Below are 7,029 nucleotides of genomic sequence, written 5' to 3'. Positions count from 1 at the left end.
TGTCAACACCCAGTGCTCATTACTTAACCTCACCCAGGGGAGTCCAGCCCCCTTATGGGGCCCTCCCCGCCACATAATTAAGCCTCAATGCCACTAACCTCGAGGACTCCCTTCCGCCACTAAGCACGGGATTAATCCCTTAACCCCGTGCGCCCCCCCCACATCCGGACCGCTGTTTCCACTCCCTCTTGTAGTCCCAAAGACCAAATATCTATCCCTACAGCATTCAGATGTACACCGTCCCCTCTCCAAAACGCACCAGCACCGGATTCAAGCTCCCTGTGCCTCACCACCACTGCCCCATTCCTGGCCATAAAACGCCCAATCGCCCTGTTGACCTTAATCCTTGCTTTATTGATCTTGTCAGCCGACCTTGCATCCCTCCAAAATTGACGTGGCACAATATCCGACCATACCGTGATCACCTCAGGAAACATAGCCCACAAACGCAGGAGATCAAACTTGATATCCCGAATCAGTTCCCTAAATGGTCTGCCCCCAAGGTCATTTCCCCCAACGTGTAAAACCAATATATCGGGTGCCCTATCGAGCCGAACAAAGCGGTGGAACTCCCGCAATACTCCGCTCCATACCATACCGCGCTTCCCCAGCCAGCGGACCAACGCCTCCTCTCTAGCCAAACCCAGCTGGCGGCCATTCGGTCTCACATCAGCCCGTAACGCTCCCCAAAAGACATATGAATGTCCTAAAATCCAAATCAGGCACGGAGGCTGCCCTAAAACAGAAAAAACACGCAATCAAACATCAACAATCCCCCAAGCGAACATAAGAACGAAAACGAGACGACTCCCAACGCCCAATACGCTTAATCAACTCATCACCAAACCCCATCCTAGCAGCCTCAGTTGCGGCCCCAATCCGGAAAGAGTGACCAGCATAGTCCTCCCCCTTTAGGCCCAACGTCCGCAGCACTGCCCTGAACACACTTATGAACTGGAATCGCGACAGAAAAGACCCATTTGCATGCAACAACAAAGGATCACCTCCCCTGCCAATTCTGATTTCCCTAAACTTCCTTAGTCGTGCCACCGGGCACATATCCGACCCTGGTACAGAGAAGAGGACCACCCGCTTCCCCCTTCCCAACTGATCCGTCTTTGACCTCCTAACCAACAGCTCCAACCTATCCGAGTATAAATCCACATCCTCTTCTAACAAGCCCCCCGGCCTGGACACGCTTGGACTCACAAGCTCCCCTATCCGCAATGCCCCGAAAAACGCAAGAGAAAAGGCTACACCAAACAACCTTTCCTCAAAATTGGAGCTGCAAACCGCCCCTAACTTCTTGCCCATACTCTGCAATAACTGAAAAGAAACCGGCCTTCTCTGATCCTGGACCACATGACCTCTCCTCCACCCCTTCAATGCTTGCGAAATCAGAAAATTCTTTGTGACATCAGACCTACCACATGAACGAAACCCAAAAGCCAAACCCGCCATGCAGCGAGTAATTTTTGCAACTGACCAACCAACCTTCTTACAATGGCCAATATATAACAGGACAGCCAACTCATCATCATCCTCCGGCAAACCTGCTACCTCACGCCATTCCAACCAACTCCGCCAGTCCTGATTATACGCCGACCATGTGTTCGGGGCCAGAGATTTCCCTGATGAGCTGGTCAACTACCCGTCCAGCAGATCCCAGAGCCGGCTCGGGCGGCTGTCCCCTCCCTGTCCGCGTCTGGCGCCAAATCCCGAAAACGCTCCCACTGTGAACGAGACAAAGAATCCGCAACACCGTTAGAGACACCAGGGACATGCCTCGCCACCACCCACAAATTCAACGCCAGACATTCCAACACTAACTGCTGCAAAATCGTGACCACCGGCGGGGAAGATGCCGACAATTGGTTGATGGCCATGACGACTCCTAAGTTATCACAATGAAAACATACCTTCATGTTGCGGAACAACTCCCCCCAAATCACCACTGCAACTAGAATAGGAAACAACTCCAACAATGCCAGGTTTTTCACCATGCCTCTCTGTACCCAAGACTCCGGCCACCGGCCCGCGCACCAATGTCCTTGGAAATATGCCCCAAAACCGACACTCCCAGCCGCGTCCGTGAAAAGGTCTAGCTCCGTGGCCACACACGCGTCTGACATCCACAACGCTCTGCCATTAAAAGCCTCCAAAAATGCTGCCCAGACTCGCAAGTCCCCTTTCAATTCTCTGCCCAGTCTGACAAAATGATGAGGAAGAACCATCCCCGCTGTTGCTGCCGCCAGCCTCCTGCTGAATATGCGGCCCATAGGCATAATGCGACATGCGAAATTCAATTTACCCAGCAAGGACTGCAACTCCCGCAATCTAATTTTCTTCAACAGCAATGCCCTCCCCACCTCAGCCTTCAGCCCCAGCAATTTATCCTCGGGCAAACGGCACTCCATATTCTCGGTGTCAATGACAATACCCAAAAAACTGATCACAGTAGCAGGGCCCTCTGTTTTACCAGGCGCCAGCGGGACCCCAAAGTCCGCCGCCACCCTTTCGACCGTCCTTAACAACAAGTCACAGACCCCGGCCCCCCCCGGACCAATACATAAGAAATCATCCAGGTAATGAATCACTGAACTGCACCCGGAGACATCCTTAACCACCCACTCCAAAAAGGAACTAAAGGACTCAAAGTAAGCGCACGACAAGGAGCAACCCATCGGTAAACACCGATCAACAAAAAACTCCTCGTTCCAACAACAACCTAACAAACGCAAACTGGTTGGGTGAACCGGCAGCAAACGAAAAGCCGATTCAATATCAGTTTTTGCCAACCGGGCCCCTTTCCCAAACCGCTTTACCCACTGAACAGCCGCGTCAAAAGATGTATAAACCACCGAACAGATGTCAGGGTCAATGCCATCATTGACCGACGCCCCCTTCGGAAAAGACAGATGGTGTATAAGGCGAAACTTGTTCGCCTCCTTTTTAGGCACCACCCCCAACGGTGAAACTATCAAATCCGGCCATGGTGGCGACACAAAAGGCCCCGCCATCCGGCCCAGCTGCACCTCCTTAAACAGTTTGTCCTGAACCACCTCAGGGTGATCCCTTGCGGACTTCAAATTCCTCTTAAAAACCCCTGAAACCCGCACCTCGGAAGGTATCTTGAAACCTTCCCTAAAACCCTCTTCCAACAACGCGGCTGTCCGCTGATCAGGGTATCTACGCAGATACCCCAGCATCCTTTCCAGCCGCACCGGCATCTCCCCCTTTTGAAGTACCATCCCGTGACTTCCCCCTAAAGCATTTATTTGCACCATGGGTACCCCCACACGAGGAACATTCATGCTTAAATTTACATTTTGCCCCAAACCGGCACGACCCGTCGTTGAAGGCAAAACAGAGTCCCTTCTGCATGGCCGTACCATTTGTAGCCTCTCTCGCCCCCCCCCCCCATCCCCACGAAAGGGCTGCCCCATTTTGATGGGCGCCGTAATCTTTAACCACAAAGCAATGTCCTTATGGTCCCAGCGCAAATTGGGACGCACCGCCTTCCTCTGCCTACCGCATCCATGTAACAAAACAAAGCCGAACAATTCTCAGGTGCTTTTTCCCCAATCACACTAGCCAAAATAGCAAATGCTTGCAACCAGTTCGTGAACGACCGCGGTATCAGCCGATACCGCCGCCGCTCCTCCTCCTCTTTCTTCTCCTCCTTACGGGGCCTATCCAGATTAAAATGCTCCAAAGGGAGCAATGAAAATATATCAACATACTCCCCTTTCCAAATCCTCTCCTTCACGTCCTGCTTTAAGTGGGCCCCCAAAGGCCCCTCAAAACAGACATACACCTCCCCTTTCACAGTGTCACTGAGCCTGAAAAATAAAAAAGGTAGAAAAGTCCCAAGGCGCTAAAAAGTCCCTGCAGCCTCAATTCCCAAGGGAGGACCACTCGACAATCCTCGGTACAAGAGATTCCAGAAAAACAACAAGGAACTGAAGGCGCTTGACTGGTATGTCCAGGTGTGTAGATTAATTTCTCAGTGGTGGGAAACAAAACATAAACAAAAAATGTGTATCAGTGACACAATCAAAAAATAAATAAATGATAGAGTTATCATGGGTCCCAGAGACAAATAGCGTACCGGAACTCACAGTGCAGTGCTGTGCTTAACACATATAACGGTATCTTTTTACGGGTACACCGCTGGTGAACAACTGAAGTGCAGATAGCAGATGGTGAGTAAGTACTCCAATGTGCGTACCGTACTTACTGGTGAAAATATATGGTGAAACAAATAAAGGTTTCTTTTGACACTCAATATAACACAGGCATATGTGGGTGGATGGCAATGGTCTCAATGCTGCATACCGTACTCACTCCGTGTGTAGGTAGGATCCACTTATAAAGGTATCTTTAGGAGGATGATCCCCTTAAAATGATCCACTTTCCAATGTCCCCGTATTATGTACCGGAAACAAAGAGGAGGACCAGTCTCAGTATAAAATCCAATTTATTAAAACAATGGTGGTATGGCCTGCAGACCAATAACACTGATGAATAAAACAAAATGAACTCACTTATCTTCCCGACATGTTTCGGCGGTCCCAGCCGCCTTTCTCAAGGATAGAAAGTGAGTGAGACTGACAGAGTTTAAATAGCACTATGGAGGATCCATTTCCGGTTCACCCTAATTAGGGTGAAACGGACTATTGGCCTGAAAGAATCCCTAATTCGGGATTAATATTCGATAGCCCCAATAGCGTACACCTATTATGTGTTAGAATGGTCCAAAAAGCATAGCGTGCCGTCCGTGGATGTACTAATTACCTTACTGTACGGTAACAGGCTTCCGGGACGTGGAACGCGGAAGTAAGACCTGGTAACTGATCCCGAGGCGTGGAACGCACGCCCGGGGGTTTAGAAGTGACGCGGCTGGTGATGTAGGTCCGGAGGTAGGACCTGTGATACCTTATGGTCTCGCGGATGCCGCTTCCGGGACGTGGAATGCACGCCCGGAAGGGGGAAATATAGAAGTGACACGTAATTAATCCCGAGGCGTGAAACGCATGCTCAGGGATAGTGCGCCCATAATTTACTCATAATAACGGACTTGGAACGCATGCCCGGATATGATGTATACTCGAGGCATGAACCGCAAATGCGGCATAAATATTAGCCTCTAAAATAGGGTTAAACATATGGGGCAATGATGAGGGGATGGAGAGGTCCCAATAATAACGCCAGTGTATAAGAAATATGAGTCTCACAAAAATCGCCCTGTATCACATTAATAAAGCCAGTATGCAAGAATCGTGAGTCTCTCATGATATTAGCCCCCTGTATCTAGGTATCCAATTCATGGTTCCTCCATTCACAAACGCATACCAATACAGAAGATATACAATAACTGGACATGAAAGAAGGGTTTCCATAAATAGCATAAAGTAAATGTGAATATTTAAAAAATGAATATTAAGAAACATAAATGCAACAGAAAACTATTACAAAAACCATTTCAATTCGAACTCGTGATTTAAACCATTCGGAGTCAGAGTGGATAAATTAAAAATCCATCTCATCTCGGTTTGAGCCAAGCGAATGTCTCTATTATTATGTCTCCAGTTGCATTTGACAGCTTCCAGTCCCCAAAAACCTGTAATAGATTTGAGGGAGCTATCATGCACTTCTAAAAAGTGTAGCGAGAAAGGATGATCTCTAAATCCTCTCTTAATATTCCGAACATGTTCGGCAAGGCGTACTTTTAAATTTCTTTTTGTCTTGCCGACATATACTTTTTCGCATGAACACCGAATGGCGTATATCACATAATTCGAGTTACATGTTATGAATTGTTTGGGTCTAACATTTTGACCACTCAGATTAAATTCTGTAAACTTCCTAATAGTGGACGGATACGCCTTACACATGGCGCAATCACCACAACGGTGGAACCCATTGTTCCGTGTGGACATCATACCCTTCTCTATAAATGCACTGCTGACTAATTGGTCTTTCAGACTAGCCGCACGTCTGTAAATAAATTTGGGAGTTGGAGGTAAGATATTGTTAAGTACAGGGTCTTCAAGTAGCAATTTCCAGTTCTTTCTGAAAATTTGCTCTATATGTCTATGATGAGCATTATATTGGGTGCTGAATGCTATTTTGTAGCTATTGGTGCCTAGAGTGCTTGCTGGTTTGTCTTTAAGAAGATCTTCCCTAACCAATAGTCTGGTTTCATCCAAAGCTACCTCAAGTGATGCAGCATCATATCCTTTATTCAAAAATCTAAGTTTCATTTTTGCTGCACTGTTTTCGAAGTTGGTGTCGTTAGAACAATTGCGTCTGAGGCGTACAAACTGCCCCTTCGGGACATTGGATATCCATCTTTTAAGATGGTTACTTGATGGTTTAATGTAAGAGTTAGAATCTGATGGTTTGTAGTAGACCGTGGTTTCAATCTTATTATTCTCTACATAAATACGCAAATCTAGAAAATTAACCTCAACTCTACTGGTGCTGAATGTCAAATTAATGTTAAAATCATTGTTGTTCAAGTATTCACAGAAATTGTTGAGTTCGGTCTCCTGTCCCCTCCAAATAAACAGCACATCGTCGATATAACGCCACCACTGGACCAGGTTTGCCTCCCAGCCATGCCCATGCCATACCATCAGGTTCTCCCATCTGGCCATGAAAATATTGGCATAACTGGGGGCAAACCTGGTCCCCATGGCCGTACCGACCTCCTGGTTATAGAAAATTCCATTGAAATTAAAGTAGTTATTGACAAGAATAAATTCCATGCCCTGTATTAACAAATTCTGCAGATCGGGACTGATTTCAGTTTCCGACAGAGATAATTTAGCCGCCTGTATACCATCTGTATGTCTAATGACCGTATACAGGGACGTGACGTCCGCAGTAACCAAGAAGCAATTGTCGTCCCACTCTATCATCTTTAATTTGTTGAGCACATCTTTTGTGTCCTTTAGATGGGACCTGTTCTTTAAAACTAATGGCTGTAGGTGGTGATCAATGAAGTACGATAAGTTGGCGGTG

Source organism: Crinia signifera, chromosome 7 (genome assembly GCF_055691185.1).
Source record: "Crinia signifera chromosome 7, ASM5569118v1, whole genome shotgun sequence".
In the NCBI taxonomy this organism is placed as follows: domain Eukaryota; kingdom Metazoa; phylum Chordata; class Amphibia; order Anura; family Myobatrachidae; genus Crinia; species Crinia signifera.
This window is presented reverse-complemented; position numbering follows the sequence as displayed.